At 45.6% G+C, this 17,585-nt stretch overlaps 1 pseudogene; it reads right to left on the bottom strand.

Moving 5' to 3' along the window:
• Window positions 1-15,854: 15,854 nt before the first annotated feature.
• On the bottom strand, window positions 15,855-16,681 carry LOC115324156 (annotated as a pseudogene).
• Between the last annotated feature and the right edge of the window lie 904 nt (window positions 16,682-17,585).

The following is a 17,585-nucleotide window of genomic DNA, read 5'->3' as shown; positions in this document are numbered from 1 at the left end:
AGCGAATCCAGCACTTCGATCAAACGCGCGTGTCCGCTCCGAGTGTGAACAGGTATTTGCGTGGCTCTTGCTCGCAGCTCGCGACTCGCAGCAACTAATACCGGCCGTGCCAGAAGCATGCTTGGGTCGTGTCGTGCAAAGAGCCGCAACGAGAACGAGCTCACTGTGGCCAACTACGCCTTGGCTTTCTCCGCCAAGGCTTTGCAAACGCGTTCAGGCCTAGGCGAATTCTGCCGGCACGCCGTATTGCCGCAGAACGGCGCTGTTATTATGGCACAAGTGATGTCACGAGAACTTCCCCCATCCACCAGATGAGAATTTGAAATTGTTTAATTATGTTTAAAATTAGTTCTCCTGTGTTTTACAGCGCAATATTTATATTTCCGAGGTGGTGCCTGTCCCTAGCCCATATTTATGCAACAAGATCGAGCAGCGAAATAATTTTTGGTCAAGCAGCAGGCCCCCTCTTCGGCGGGTTAGGCCGGATTAACGGAGGCGTCTCCTAATCCATTCTCTGTGTTGTCCCCTCGGGGGAGGGCGGTAAACAGGTGGGGGAGGGCGCTGAAGGAAGGAAAGGAGGGCAGGAGAGGAGGAAACGCCGAAAAAGTGGAAAGCGCGAACTGTACGGCGGCCTTTAAGAGCTTGGTCACTAACGTCACTTCGGCTTCTCTATCTAGCCCTTTCCGACAGGCAGAAGAAATTCCTCCGTCCTGAACTGGGCGGAAGGGATCAGAGGCCTTGAGGGAAGGCCGCGAATAACTCGTTTTTCCCCCCTCCTCCTCTTTCAACCCCCCCCCCCCCTTCTTTTTCCTTCTCTGCTCCCTCCCTGAACCTGCTCGATGGCCGTCGTTTGAACGGAGACGAAATAAATCTCGTTGAGAGTTGAAAGCGTTGTAAGCGTCTGCTTTCGTCCCAAATTTTGTTTATTTTTTCCGATTGTTTAAGTATCATTACCAACACGCTCATTTTTAATGTTAAATCCGGTCGCTGTAGCTCTTTTACTATACGAAGTTGGTACTGGTGTGGGCCTTTAGCGACAATGAGTGGAAGTCTGGAATATTAAATAAAAACGTGCTCTCCCGGCGCAATAGACGCAGTGGTTGAGTTGCCAGCTGACTCCACTGCTATTGAAGTAACAGGGCAAAGATACGCTAGTTGATCATTTACTGAGATAAAACAACAGAGCGCTAAAGGCTGATTTTGGAGTAGCCATAAATATTGTAAGAATGCGAACCACTTCATAACGGCAGCCACGAGCGAGAGTTCGATGTTTGGTACAGCCCGTCGGTAAAGCCCAAAGATGGAGAACGGCAACCTCCCTGTTTGTCGTCTGCTAGCAGAGTCGGGCGCGTGCCCTCTCTCGGTTTACCCCGCCGACCCTGCTGAACTTCCCGGATGTGTGGAGAGGGTGCTGTGGTCTAACAAAATGGCGCCGCCCTGAGAGAACTAAATGGAATGGTCTATAAGCTCCCTACGGAAGTCAGAGTTGCGCATCTGTTTTCCACGTGTCGCCGCGCCGCTATTCGCCGATATCCGATCACGTGAGGAGCAGACTCAGATGCCGTGCAGGAAAGTAGACGTTGCGTGCGCCCCGGCGTACGTTCCCCTGCTTCAGTCAAATCCTCATCTGAATTCAGTCAGATGAGGAGCAGGATCAACGTGCCGTGCCGGAAAGACGGCGCTACGGGGATGAGCACGCAACGCTGGCTCCCATAGGGAGCCTATACAGGAACTCTGCAAGCACTGGTACCACAGATCGAGCAGCACCTACCTCTCCATGCTTATGCCGGAAACTCTCAGCCTCGGGGTTCGGACGTGGTTGGCGCCAGGCATGTAGCAAGTGGGGGGGCCCATGGGGCTTGCCCCCCCCCCCCCCCCCCGAAATCTTCCATTTTGCTGGGACCTCCTGTCCCCCCTCCCCCTCATATAGCATTTTGTCATAGGCGGCCCCGGCCCCCCCCCCCCCCCCCCCTTTGCCCGAAACAAAATCCTGGCTCCGTGCCTGGTTGGCGCGGTCTCGCGCGGCGAGATGCAGCAGTGTCCTGTGAGCAGTTAGAAACAACCTCGCTCACCAGGGCGTGCACAAGTACATCCTCTCTTTTGCAGAGTGAGGGTAAAAACCGGATTTTAAGCCTTGTTCAACTTCTTACTAACTGTGCAGCGATATTACCAATTCTAAGCAGTCGCAAGAGATTATAGTAAAGTGGTTAGTTGGGCGAGTTGGTAATGATTGACCATGGTTAAAATTGCGCACAAATAGAAAGGTACAGAGAAGAGAGAAGAGAGAAGCGCAAACTCACAACTCGATGTATTGAAGGAAGAAAAAAGAACAGGCCTCGGTATCAGCTCGAGCCGAGGCCACACTCGCAAGGGGGCACCCGAGCACGCGGAGGACATACACCATCAACCACACTCGAACGACTGTAGAAAGGCTATTTCCTTGTCGGTTAAAGCCACAGAAGGATGGCTGACACAACGCTCGCTTAGGCGGAGTATACTAAAGGCTTCAAAAATTTCGCGAGTGTGTTTTTCGGTGAATCTGCCAATTATCGAGGTCTTTTGTAAAGAAGGTGTACACTTACACGCTTGACAATGCAGACGTAGGTGACCCCCCACTGTTGAATTTAGAGAAAGATTGTGCTCCCTTAACCCGTCATTAATACACCGTCCCGTCTGTACTACGTAGGATCTGCCACAGGAAAGGGGAATGCTATAAACCACTCTGGTGGAACAGGGCACGTAAGGGCGGACCTGTTTTGTGCGGCACCTGTGTTTTGTAATATTTTCTATTTTTGCTCGAACTTTAGAACAAATTTGACCCATTTTTTTGGGGCGCAAGAGATTAAAATCTGTTTTTGTACCCTCCGGTCATAAGCAGTCACGAGTTTGTGAAACAGCCATTAGAAACATTTCATTTCAGTTAATTTATACCGCTAAAACGATATCAGTTTTGAGCAGTCAAAGCAGGATCAATCGGAACTTCGAGTTCAGACCAACATCCTTTCGCGAGTTCTTAATAGAGTATTCGCACGACTAGGTTTCTCCCTTAGCACAGGATTAAACGTCATCGAGCTCTAAACTCACGCGCTCCGCATCACGAATGTTCTCAAATCCCCCCAGCTCGTGGGGAGTTGAGGGGAATTTGTGACCGGCCGACAGAATATCTGTTGTTTCGTCAGAGCGACCAGGCCTCCCCTTTGTCCCCCTGCTTTTAGGAAGGTACAGCAGCTAACAACATTTAGGTGGGCGCCTTTTAAAAAAAAAATTAATATGCTTTTTGTTTGACGAGTTTCCGAAGGTCGCCAGCACATTCGAAAAAGGAAAGACTCCGGCAACTCCAACTCGGTTGTGCGAATGCTCGCTTGATATTTCTGCACTGCCTCCTCCTCCTCGTTTTTTCCTTCTTGTAGCTCTACGACATACTCAATTTTCTCCAGCACTAATGATCTCTCATGAGATAACCCATCACCATTATGCACATTTACAAGGCGATCAAAAGCCTTTTAGCTGCACGAGCAGTTTCTTTGAAGCTCACTACCCATACAGGCATTGTATTCGAATGACTTGTCTTCCTTTTTTCTTAAAGGGGCACTAAACCAATGTCTGCGAAAGTCTATTTACGGTCATAAATGTGGACGTGTCTGCAATAGTTCCCGAGGAATCGATTTCTGATGCTGATTTAAGTAGCAATAGCTACTTAAATTGGTTAAGTGCTTCTTTAATTTTTTAACACACAATTAGTAACCAACAGATTAAAGCAGGCTCCTCTGTTACGTGCAATTTGCTCCGTAATCAGTCGGTCAACTTGACCGTCAAACTATATCTTCGATCTGATATGTTTGGTATACTATCCCCATCACGTGAGCGGATAGTTGAAATAGCTGCAAGGCTATGTCCTTTTTATCAAAGTAGACCATCTTCTGTGGGGAAGCTAAGGTTCTTGAGAGGCAGGTGCTTTCTGTGGTCCTTGTGGGTTGCTCTTCACACGTCCGTTTGTAGAGCAAGGTTTAGCATGGTGACGGGGTATCTTTTTGGTGGTAGTCTTTATCCGTGCCACAGTTTTCAAGGGCATAAGAGCATTATTTCGTTGACTGACACTTAACTTGGTATTGTGAGTCAAACAGATTGTCACGGCTGTGCTCATCTTCTTTGTCAATGCTTTCAAAATATTGAGAGGTTATTGTCTGATTGGCCACTAATTGTAACTTGGCTTTGTTACAATTTTTTGTCCTCTGATTCCAAGTTATCAGGTTGTAAACCAGACCGAGGTGCCTGCAATTTGACAGGCTTACTGTTCTGCAAGGTCCATCAATCTTAACAATACCTAGGTGGTTGAGATGAATCTTCAAAGCTCTACTCTAATTATTTTTATGATTTTATTTTTTTTGTTGTTCTAAGTGATGGCTTCTTTTATGCTTTGTATTTTCAGAAGTGGGCCTTCAACTCCTTCAGCTGGTGCTGCAAGCCTGCTGGCAAAACTTGTGGCCCAGGTACCAGAATGAAGAGCTGAAAGCACTGTTCAAGTGAGAGGACCAGTGGCCCTTGCTCAGCTCGAAAACCGGACCGAGCAGTCATCAGAGCTGTTTATGTTCCACTTCCATTAGCTCCAAGATGTTTCGTTGGCACCCTTTAATGGTTTCAGTCCGTGACGTCACAAACAGAATTCCCCTTGTCCTGATTGGCAATATTTGCCTCTACCTCCCTGTAATTGGCAGGATTTTCCTCCCCGTTAGCCGGCATTTGGGTAAGCATTATCAGTTTACAGGAAGCTATGGTTCGGCGGATTGCAAACCTCAACTACAGCGACGCTTTTTGTCGTGCACGTTGCTAATAGTCTGCGTCACTAGTTGTGTGCAGTGCAAGCCAAGCAACTCCAGGCAAAAAAAAAAGGGCAAGCACTAGGAAGGCTCGGCAGAAGAAGTGGGCGAGGCGAGAAAGAGAGAGCACTAGGAACGTTAGAGAGGAGGGTAGGTTTCTCCCCTCCCCAACCTTTGTAGTGCTTGGCCTTTCTCCCCTCGTCTGGCGTTGCATTCGTCTGTCCTTCACGTAATTCTAGTCTGTTACAACTCAAGAATGTAAGGAAAGGGAAAGGAAGGCCGGGGAGGAGGAGGCAGACGAATTGCTGGAGAGGAGAGGAGGAAGTTTTTCCCTCTTCTATCTAGCATTTACAGTTGAAAACGAGCGTGTTGGTTAATAGATACAAAACTTGAAAGTATAAAACAGAGAGGACGAGGACGGGAACAGGACATCTTTCATTTAGCAACAACATAGAATGGCACAACGATAAAACCGCCCCCCAAGGGTCTCAACGTTCTCAAAGAGGGAAAGGAAATACTAGTTATAAAGGAAAGGGAATACACTAAAAGAAAAGTTTAAAAAGCGCATCAGTAATCTAGTTATTTTCGATTACTTAGAATTAACCTTGGTCATTGTCAGTGATAATGCGGAATTATTCTTGTTTGCAGTCCAAAAAGGGAATTGTACTATAAATATAAAAGTTTAAAAAGCTGTAGCGTCACGACGAGGTGTCAATATTCTAGTCATCTCTGGTGTTAAGAATTCGACCTCTGTCTTTGTCAATGATAATGAAGGTGCAGAAATGTTGTTGTCCCCATTTGCCATGGGGACTGTTAACAACAACATTTCTGCACCTTCATTATCATTGACAAAGACAGAGGTCGAATTCTTAACACCAGAGATGACTAGAATATTGACACCTCGTCGTGACGCTACAGCTTTTTAAACTTTTATATTTATAGTACAATTCCCTTTTTGGACTGCAAACAAGAATAATTCCGCATTATCACTGACAATGACCAAGGTTAATTTTAAGTAATCGAAAATAACTAGATTACTGATGCGCTTTTTAAACTTTTCTTTTAGTGTATTCCCTTTCCTTTATAACTAGTATTTCCTTTCCCTCTTTGAGAACGTTGAGACCCTTGGGGGGCGGTTTTATCGTTGTGCCATTCTATGTTGTTGCTAAATGAAAGATGTCCTGTTCCCGTCCTCGTCCTCTCTGTTTTATACTTTCAAGTTTTGTATCTAGCATTCCGTCTGCTTCCTCCTCCCCGGCCTTCCTTTCCCTCGCCCCATCTTCTTGAGCTTTAACTTACTATAATGAAACAGGGTATAGGGGACATGTTGCTTTTTGAAACAATCAAGACTCATGAAAGATTGATAAGAGCCTGTTGGTATGGTTATTTTAATCTTTAGTGGAATAGACCGATCTCACTTAGCGTTCAGCGCATGTGTGAAGCCGCCATAACTTTAGTTCACAAGTGGAAGGTGGCAGTGCTTGAGACACCTCGTGCCGTCTCGCGCTTTGCATGCGCAGAGCTCCAGCGAGGTTGGGGCACATGCAGAAAGTCAAAAGTTCCCTTGATGCATTGCAGCAGCAGTGGCTTAGCCAAACTGGCCTGTGAAATCAGTCTATTACAACTAAAAAAATTGAAAATATTTGTATACGTTAGGCAATTCCTTGTTCTGTATTTGCCAAATATAATTGTTAGGTGTACATCCTTTAAAGGAATGATGAAGCGAAATTTTGATTTCGGGAAACAACGCAGAAGCGCTAGGCGGGACGCTACAAACCTGAAAGCCTCACGCATAAAGCAATATTTCTAACGGATGGTTGTATTTTTGTGAAAGAAGAGCATGCTTGAACAATGGCCAAAAAGGCCCGTGACGGCGCGATTCTGGTTTCCTCCTCTTTTCACTTTGACTCCGCGAGGACGCGAAAAGGGAAAGAAGCAAAGCCGTTCCCCCCCTCCTCAACTATTCTGCAGGAAACACGATGTCGCGATTCTCACTCATCGCATCCTAATTTTACAAAAAATATGGCCATCCGTTCGAGATATCGCTTTATGAGTGGTTTTTAGGCGTTGGTGGCGCCCCGTTGAACACTCCTGCTACCTTATTTTGTGAAATCTAAATTTATGTTCCTTTTCTTTAAGACCTGTTCACATTAACACTACACCTGTGCTGCCAAGTTATTATTCTTGGTGAAGCTTTTAAAGTACTGCATTAAGTCGGTTTGGGGATGCATCACGCTACGATTTACGACAAAGGTGCCCGAAGGTATTGGAATCACTGCATCAAAAGCTCAAAGAACAAACTTACCTGAGTAAAAGGTAAAAAAAGGACTTTTTTTCTACCTACGGCGCCCTTCTGCTAAGTGTGCACCCTTTGACTGGCTCAATAACTGACAGATGGCGACATCAACCCTAGCGGCTTGTAGCTGCTCAGCAGCCGCCCAGTCACACCAAAATCAGACAACCTTTTTGAGTCATAAATGGTGCACACTTTTTCGGTGCTATAATTGTCAGAACATTATTTTATTTTCACCCCCAATAAATCACATTAAATGGACACAAAAATAATCAAACCGATGGTTCGTTGAGTAATTTCAGCTACATGTGGTGTGCTTTTGGCGTGAACGTGGAGCTACTGAACTGCCATAAGGCGTCGGTGCCGTTGCCGCCATCTGTCGGTTGTTGTGCCAGTCGGAGGGTGCGCATATACTAGCACACTGGTGCCATAGGTAGCCAAACCAGTTTTTTTACTTTTTACTCGGGTAAGTTCATTCTTTGAAATTTTTTCTGCGATGCTTTCACCACCTTCAGGCACCTCTCTGGTAAATCGTAGTGCAATACATTGTGAAGCCAATTTATGCGGTGATTTGAAAGGCTTCACCCAGATTCGCGGCATTACAATAGTGCAGTACTATTAGTAAGTGCTGGGAATAGTGCTGATTTTGCTCTTTGTTAATGATCTGATGCTCATACACTGCTGTATCAGTACTAAGTTAAGTTCAAGTCTGCACTGTTTGACTGTTGATTTAGCTCTGTGCCGTATATGTGAGCTATCCCTTACAGTCGTTTCTCAAAAAGTTCATAAGTCTTGCATGTTTGCAATGCACACGATTATGATAATGGGAGGGCTTTTGCTTCTTCTGCCTAGTGATTGTGCGAGAGTGAAGAAAATTATAGTTTGTAGGAGTAAATCGCTAGAAATGTATACTAATTTCAATTTCTTAAGCTTACATGCAGCAAGACAGGTATCCTACAGTTTTTGCAATACGTCGTTTTGTTTGATTTGACTTTTTAAAAGCTTGCAATAAGCTGTCAATTTTTTCCGGCTTTGAAAATTTTTACATGCTTGATGACAGTTTTGCAGGACTGTCACTCACTCTTAAAGTTACTGAGACTATGAAATGATGGAAAAGGAAACTAGCACAGAAAGGTAGATAGTTATAAACATGTTTAATGTGAACTGCTGATAATAAGGGTGTACCTTCGTCTTTCTTTTTTTTTTTAAAGGTTATTACAACAAAATTTTACCACTAATTGTATTGTCTAAATGTTAACCTTGTTCTGCCCACACCATGGAGACACCGATTTTTTTTCGATAAAAAAGATGCCGAAACAATATTTAAATGAACCAAATACTGTCACGTCACACCACTTAAAAGCAGCACCGCTACACGTGAACATGGTGGCAGGCTGTGTGCGCCCGAGCCCTGTCTAACTTGGCTGAACCGGTTTTCTTTTTTCTCCCGTGCTTATTCAACTCCTGCGGAGAGCGAGGAGGGACAACTCGAGCGGCCAGCTTGTAGTGCATTGACATCATCAAGTGGCGAAGCTCACAGCCACGCCAGCCCCCATATAGCCTTGACTGAAGGAGAACCAGACGTCACGAACGTGTAAGCTCACAACCACGCCAGCCCCCACGTAGCTTTGACTGAAGGAGAACCAGACGTCGCAAACGTGATGCATATCGGGAGATCTTCTGAGACACTAGTTTTAGATGTTTTGTGTCTTTTTGAGCAAAAAATTGGTGTCTCCACTGTATGGTCAAAACATGGTTGACATTTAGACAATAAAATAGGCACTACAATTTCGTTCCTATATCACTTTAAAACCATTCTGCCCTTTTACCATATTTTCAATATCAGTAGTATTGATATTGCTTTGAAGAAACTGTCTTCAATTCACTTCGTGAGAAAAGTCCACTCCCCACCTGGTTTGCAGGGTTCATACGATAACGTCGGAAACATCTGTTGTGTTGATTGTGAGTACATTTTAACTTAAATGCTTGTGCTTTTTTGGTTACAGGTCCCTTCCAGCGCTACGCAGGAAAGAGAATGGCCAACAGCGGACTGATCGCAGGAAGAGTAATTGCATCTGCCGCTACTACATATAACGAGCAAGCTGCGACGTCTAAGAAGGAGCAGTCAGAGTGTTTAACATAAATAAGCTGAGGTGAAAAATCTGTGACTCTCGTATTATGTTTTATCAAATTCTGGCTCGCGCTGCAGAACCCAGGGATCCTGGGTTCGAGCCCCACCCCTGCCCGTTTCGATCTGGATGAGCATCGTACCGGCGTGCGGTCGTGTATCACTACTGCGTGGTGCACGTTAAAGACCCCAGGCTAGCGGCTGTACCGCACTGGCTAAATTTCTCATCTACAGCTGGGAGACTCGTCGCCCCTGTGAGGCAGACCAAGTTCTAGGCTGTATAAACACACACACAACCCAGTTTTTATCAAATTCTGTCAAGTTTGAGGTAATTTATTTCAATATTTTAGGACTGATTAAGGAAGAACTTTTAACTTATGGTATGGCTTCATCAGGATATGGCGTACCTCATTGCCGTCTACCTGATTTTCCACATCCACTACGTAAAGAAGGCACATAAGATGCTGACTTTCATTGGACGCGGTTTTGCCGACTGCTACATGAAGCCACGGGTGAAGGCACTGGAAATGATAAATTTCTACAGAGCGATCGTGGCTTGTGTACCACAGTTAGCCTAGCGTACCCTACATTGTAATAAATACGCTTGTCAGTCGGGCATTTAAATGGCCTTCGGAATGAATTCCTTCAAAGAATCGGCAAATCAGTTCACAATCTCGGCTTTGCCTGTGCCCTTTGGTGTTCGCAGATATTTTTTGAGGAGTTTGCTCTGAAGGCCATTTAAATGGCCGTCTGACGGGGTGTAAGCCAGTTTGCGCCCAAGGCAAAATGAGCTCTTGTTACACGACATGTGCAAAAAATATTCATAGTGCAATAAATTTATTTTGTGCATTATGCTACCTGCTTATGCCTTTCCTTCCACACTTCCTGGCTTTGAAGAAACTCCTAGATGGATGCGAAGGAATACTCCCGTAGGTATACGACTCCTACGAGGATGTGAAAGGAGACGCCCGTTAGTCCACGTACTAACTCCCAAATGGATGTGAACGAATACTCCCTTAGGTCCCGGCTGTAACTCCCAGGTGGATGTGAGAGAATAGTCCCATAAGTGCACGTAAAAACTCCGATATGGATGTGAAAAAATAGTCCCATAAATGCACGTAAAAACTCCCATATGGATGCGAAAAAATAGTCCCATAAATGCACGTAAAAACTCCCATATGGATGTGAAAAAATAGTCCCATTAATGCACGTAAAAACTCCCACATGAATATGAAAGAATAGTCCCATAAATGCGCGTAAAAACTCCCATATGGATGTGAAAGAATACTCCCGTGGATCCACGTAAGAACTCCCAGGTGGATGTAAAGGAACATTCCCTTGGATCCACCTAGGAACACTGATGGAAGTAAATAAATACTCCCATTCATCCATGAACAGACTCCCGTACTGCTGGGAGTTCTGTACATACTCCCTTGCATCCCCCAAAAAACTCTGGCCTGCGTGGGAGTTCATTCTGAGCTCCCATCCTGCAGAGTATAAAAACCTCCCATAAGGGAATGCGCTAGAGGACAAGCGACGTACTCCCATCTGGGTATATTTTCGTTTAGTGTGTAGTCACCGACAAGATGAGAACGACGGGGAGCGAAATACCAGATTTAGTTTTCCCGCTTACAGCGTATCTGCGTCTTGTAAATCTAGAACGCGGGTGCGCAGTCATAGCACGGCAGAAAGCACGGAGAGCGTGCTGGGGGCGGGGTGTTCAAAAGACACGCCCTGTCCTTCTCACTCTGACAGAGAGAATAGACAACGCGACGCTATCAAATCGGCTCGTGATGACTCGGAACTACCAGCGCTAGCTGCTGTATTGCATTGGGGTAGAGCCTCCTATATACTCACGAAGCCTGGCAGTTCGACGAAGGAGCCATAGAGCGCCCGGTCACAGATTTGGAGCGCGAGCATCTGGTAGCATAGATCATCAAAGAGCCATTTCTAGGGTACCTGAGCGTCAGTGCGCGGCTTTTGCAGTGGCGAGAACCCGAAACACACTTGTTTGCTCGGTAGAGGTGTGTTTCTGCGTCTCGCCGCAGCGGGGCGCCAGTCACGTGGCTCTTGTCTAATCCGTTGTCTGCCGCTCCACGTTTTGCACTTCGGCGGCTGCTTCTCGCGGCGATCAGCCAGGCTTTGTCAGTATATAAGAGGCTATGGTTGGGAAGCATCTCAGTTTTCTCAGCACTTAAATTTGAAAGGTAATTATACAGAGCAGAGTGAATGGTCTGAACTCTAATGAGAGGTGTGGCATGTTTTTGAAGATGGGAAACGAGCCTCCAAATGGAATGAGCCAGATAACGCTTATATTTTAAAATATTATTCACTCAAATATATATCTCGAATTCGGGTATTGTCCCCTCACACACGAAACCCGACATCGACCGCGGGGGATAAAGTTGTGCCGAAGGAATTACTTTAATATTGCAGGCTCCGTTTTTGAACCTATTCTCAGTCAGTGGTGAAACACGCTCTATCTTATATTGCTCATAAATTTAACAAAAGCACAAAATTGATACAATCTCGTACGGCACCTTTTAACTTAGTCATATGCGCACTTTACGTGCCATAAATACACTAATATTGGACACGCTAGGCAATAAGAGGATAATATCCAGTAACTAAAAAATGTCGACGAGTCACCCGTACGTTCGATGTTATCTAACATGTCAATCACCGGTGAACTTCTGAGCATTTAAAAATATTACAAGAATGTTGCTTCTTTAATAAAATATTTCACACAAAAATGATTGAAGTTCCAGGAATTCACATCCAACTAAAAGTAAGGGTAGAGCCAATTTTTACACGGGATAATTGCGGGCTAACTAACGGTGTGGTTTTCAAGGGGCTGTAATTTGCCGTACCCTATCTTAGCATGTTTTCAAAGTCCTTCGAACCATTGGATAGTCCGGCGCTGAACGTATTCATATCCATCAGCACTCGTCGTACGGGTGCTGCAGGCCATGAATCCTATTCTCTGTTGCGCACGTGTTTTAGCCGTAAAAGGTGTCACGCTTTAATGAGAAATGCTGGTTTGATATACTCAAAAAGAGTCGAAATGAGCGGGAACTGAGACAAGTTATTTTTTCTATTTTTTATGTCCGTAGGTTTGGCAACATAATTTGCAGCTTTCGGTCATTGCCCGAGACATCCGGCACGTGTTTTGATACAGTAACCCCCATAAATCCCATGTCGACGCATCAGGTGTTTAAACAAAAGGGTGAGTTGAGCAGTGCCATACGTAGGCGGGTGAATATCCTTTGTGTGGAATATGCCTAGACATCCGCCACGTGTTTTGATACAGTACCCCCCATAAATCCCATGTCGACGCATCAGGTGTTTAAACAAAAGGGTGAGTGTAGTAGTGCCATACGTAGGCGGGTGAACATCCTTTGTGTGGAATATGACTAGACATCCGCCACGTGTTTTGATACAGTACCCCCCATAAATCCCATGTCGACGCATCAGGTGTTTAAACAAAAGGGTGAGTTGAGCAGTGCAATACGTAGGCGGGTGAACATCCTTTGTGTGGAATATCTCTTGCTTGTTAAGTTTGCACGTAACGTGCCCGCTTCGATGACGCATCCATTGGTTTGCTCTTGTATCACGTAGTCTGAGTTGTAGAATCAAAAACTTTTGTTCGGGAAACTCGTAGTTGAATTATTTATAGCTCTTTGGGTTTATATCTGCGATTTTCGTTCATTGCGAAGCCCTTGTAGCCAATACTCACAAACTTCAGTAATGAAATTTGGAGAATAAATTGTTTGGAAATACGATAAGGTTAAGCATATGTAAAGTATTGGTTCGCTCTCTTGGGTCCGGAGAAAGGAGAGGAGAGAGCGAGATTAATATTGAATGAAGGAACACTGAAAAATTAAGATTATATAATTTTTGGGAGCAAAGTTCTACACAAAAATGCACAAGCTCAAACAATTAAAACACTGATAAAACGCGAGTAAGAAAACGTTAGACGTACTCGCGCGGGTGGAGGGCATGGGGAAGATAGATATAATTTGTTGGTGTTTACAGATTAAATATTTAAGAAAAATGTGGGTAAGATCCTCAATCCTCTTAAGCAGTGCGTGTTCCCTATTTAATTAATCATCTAAATAATACAGCGCATATGTAGTAGAACAATATACAACTACAGATGTAAATGCACAACGATAAATTGTGTCGCCCGGAAAAAAAATTGGCTGCTAACTCGTGATCTTTATAAAACAAAAGTAAATACATGTCTACCTAATACCCAAATGGGTAATAAAATACAATTATAATATAAATATTGATTTTAGCCATAATTTATGCCGTCATTTAAGTCAAAATAATTTTATTATGATGTTAAAAGTTTTAAAAGCGCCGAAAAAAACAAGGACGAAGACGAAGTAAGACAAACACAAGGCTCCCTTGTAACTTTAGTTTATACGGAAAGAACACATACATATATGACGAACATGGGCCAGTCTAGTCGTCATCACATCGGCGCAAATAATTTTTAATGAACTCATTTTTTTTTGTTTGAAAGGGCGATCGATGCCTTACTTATACAATATTTATCTTTATCCCGAATTTCAAATGTTTCCAGTAGTTATCTGCTTGTTTTGTCTTTGTATTTGTCTCAGAAGACGAAGCCCAGAGTTACAAAAAGGTCGTTGATGTAGATGATGTTCGGCCACTTGCAACAATGGGCCTGGTGGCGAACACGTTGCGAAGTGAAGTTCACTCAGGTGGTATTAGACTAACTTAGATATATTTATCTAACATAGTACGTTGACAGCGGTGGGCGCGACCAGACGTGGCCGCCCGGCACGTTCCGTCCTCCAAAACCCCAACAAGGAACCCAACTTCAACTCAGCTTGATCAGTCTCAAAAAGCCCCGTCTCATCCTTGGCCCATCCGGTTTAGAGTCGGAGTGAGTTCCCTCTCCAAATCGTCCAAACCAATTGAACAGTTTCCCACGCTATTTGCTTTCTGGTAGACGGTCGGTTCTAAAATAACAAAAGATCAACAACATGCTGTCTCAAACGGATAACCAATATAAAACACACAAAGACCCCACATTTTCTTCGACAGACATTACAAGAAAGCGCTGTGATGATGGGCACACCCACGAACCCGGCCCGCTCACACAATGAAAGCAAGGCCGACGTGTTCGGCAGGGTTTACTACCCCAAAAACCCCATCCGGCGGCCACCCGTGGCAGTGCGTCCCATTGTCCCGGCTCCCCAATTAGGCAGACGCCCGCTCGAGGCGCCCCTGAGGGCGACATCTCCCCCATTCCCGCGGTCAGCCCGCCGTCTCCCCCGCCGTTTTGGCGATATTTCCGACGACACAGCTGCGCTTCGACAAAAACCGACAAAAAAAAAAAAAAGGAATAATATGCCTGTACCTAACTCCTCCCCACCAAGAATGTTGCGGAGAGACTCGATGTAGTAGTAACATTTTCCTCTAAACACTCAAACGAAAGCCAACAAATGCGATGCAAGGCACGCGATATCGACTCTGAATACATAATACACTTAGAATACGTTTGCACGAATTGCACAGATCATATTCTTCACAATGACACACGTCAATAAAACTTAACAAAGAATGCCACACAGAAGTCAGAATGTCCAAAACTCCCCCAAATAAGCACAGATGTGTCGAACCAAACCCTGTACATTCCAAGATCGTGCACATCATTCGGAGGTCATATGACTAAACATTTACGTCCTGCTTTGTTATTCGCAGTGAATATGGCTGATGCACAGCGTTCATGTCACCAAATATGCCTCTCAATCCTACTAAAATTTACCTACTCAAGCGTTGCAGACATACACACTTCGCACCTTAGTCGCTCCTGTCCAGCCTCGACAAAGCGTCGGCACACTTGTTCAGAGATCCCCGAATATGAATCATTTCAATGTCATATCTCTGCAATGTCAGAGACCAACGTATCACCCAAGCACCGGAGGAAGCCGACCGGACCGGGTGGGATACGTCAAAGGATTGTGATCTGTGGCCGACCTTCGTTTTCGCTCCAAAAAGCCAGGTATCAAGTTTTCGTCGCGCCCACACGATGGCATACTCCTCCCTCTTAATAATTGCCGACCATTTCGCTTTCCTCTCACTGCGTTTCTTGCTCAGAAACACAATCTGTCTTTGCGTTCCGCCCACCTCTTGGGATAGGCACGCGCCAAACGCAAATTCCGAAACATCTGTCGTCACAACACACTCGCGACTAGGGTCGGGTGCCGTTAGCTCAGGCGGTGCCACTAGTTCAGCCTTCGCCACACTGAAGGCATCAAGGAACCACACTGAGAACTCTTCGGTGTGTAAGCTCTGTTAAGGAAAGGACAGCTTACGAGTATCTGGGGATATAATCACGGTAATGATTAAGCAGCCCTGTTTCGATTCTTTGTTCTCTGTGGCTTTATATCAGCAATCGCCCGAACCCGCTCAGGGTCTGGCGGGCGAGTTCCCGACTCCACCACATGTCTGAGGCGCTTAACTCTAGATTGAGCGGACTTGCACCTCGCGGGATCGGCACTAAGCGCCACATTATTTATCATCAGAAGTACCCCACAAAAATGGTTCACAGAATCTCCCGTTTCATCTTTAGGCGAGTTCATTGGCTTGCATCTGGCACTTTCTCTCGTCGAAAGGTCTGCCCATCAGGTTCCCCCGCAGCTAATAAGTCAGCTTCAGGAACTGCTGCCGACATCTTTCCTAGGGGAAAGATTTCCGCTCCCGAAGAAGTCTCCCGATTTTTTTCGACTGTGTGGGCTCTTTTGAAGCCATAATGTCAGCTTCAGAAGGTGGTAACGTCTTTCCAACCCCTGATGTGTCCACATCAAAAACAGTTACTGGAGGCTCCCCGACATCGAAAACGCCCGTGACTGACAGTTCTTCTACAACTAAGTTTCCAGATATAGAAGTCTCCCCAACTACTGAGGTCTGCTGCAGAAATAGTTGCAAGAAACTCTCCTGGCGCTGAGATGGCCATGTCAAGAAGTGCACTTAGGAGGTCTTTCTCGGCTTCATTGTTTGCTTCGGAAGCAGTTATTACCTTGGCGTCTTTGGCACCCGAGACTTCTGTCTGAAGAAAAGTTCCCGAAGAACCCTCGGCAATAATGCCGCTGCTTTCAGAAACGCTGACTTGAGGCTCTTTTACCACCAACGTTTCTTCGTTAGATACGGCACCAGGTAACTCCTCCGCAACTTTAGCAGTAGTCGCTCCTGTTCCAATGTTTGTAACCGTGGATGCTAAATCAACTTGCGGATCCTCAGCAGCAGAGGCCCTTCCAACAGGAGTCTCGTCTTGCTGTTCTTCTACGTCCACGGCTCCAACGGCAGCCTCATCGACTCCCCCTGCTCAATTTCAGATTGGCACATACCATCGTTTTCTAGAGCCTCAGACGTCAGTGAGTTATCGCTATGAACGTATTTTACCATAGTGCCTATTTCTCTCACCTCATCCTTCTACACAAGCTTAACTCGCTTCAGCTCCTGGTATGCCTCCGTAATAAGCAACACATTAAGGGCGTTCGACAGCTCCTTTGTCCCCGCACACAACGTCGACACCTACTGGCTGACACTGCCTCCTTCCTCCGATAGGCTAAGAGGACCATAAACTAAGTCTACAGATACCAGTTGTTCAAATGCTCCCTTTAACTTTATCTTTCCACAACTCTGTCCTAAGCACGACGCGGGCACGACGTCCGATCTCAATGCTGTGTTCTCCAATCCCGAATCTAAGCATGCCGTAGGAGGCTGGTCCGCTGCCAGTAACTTCACCCACTTAAGGGCTGCTCTAGCTTCCCTTACATGGTTCTCATGTATCTCCTCTGGCTCAACTTCCTGCTCCGGAAGCAACGCTGTACGTTATCTACCACTTTGCCCTGCTCGGGCCTTTTGCAGTCCTTCTGACTTTGATTCCTCTGCCGTCGCGCCTGCTGAAAGTGGCCCAGAACGCCACAGTTAAAACACCTCGGTTGGTTTATCCGCTCCTCATTACGTCCCGCCCTACCGGACGCGGCTCATTTAGTCTCCTTCGGTTTCTCGTACCTACCCCTGTTGGGTAGTTTTGCAAATGGCCTATCCTTGGAAGAAGCCCTCTTGCTCCGGCAGCTTTCCTCGAAATTTTCGGCAAGCCCCGCTATCTCTTTTGGCTTCAGTAAGGCCATTCGTTTCATATTGGAGCACATACGTTCTCACCTCATCGGGCATTACCTGTTTTACTCTGTCGGCTATTATTAGCTCTTTCAGTTCATCGATCGTTTTAATCTCTCGGCTACTTAGGTAGTATAACGAGAACGTCTCTAGCTTTGGTAAACTGAGCCCACGGCTCTCCCTCTTC

This window comes from Ixodes scapularis, unplaced genomic scaffold (assembly GCF_016920785.2).
Source record: "Ixodes scapularis isolate PalLabHiFi unplaced genomic scaffold, ASM1692078v2 PGA_scaffold7__128_contigs__length_106722199, whole genome shotgun sequence".
NCBI classification, from domain to species: domain Eukaryota; kingdom Metazoa; phylum Arthropoda; class Arachnida; order Ixodida; family Ixodidae; genus Ixodes; species Ixodes scapularis.
This window is presented reverse-complemented; position numbering and strand designations above follow the sequence as displayed.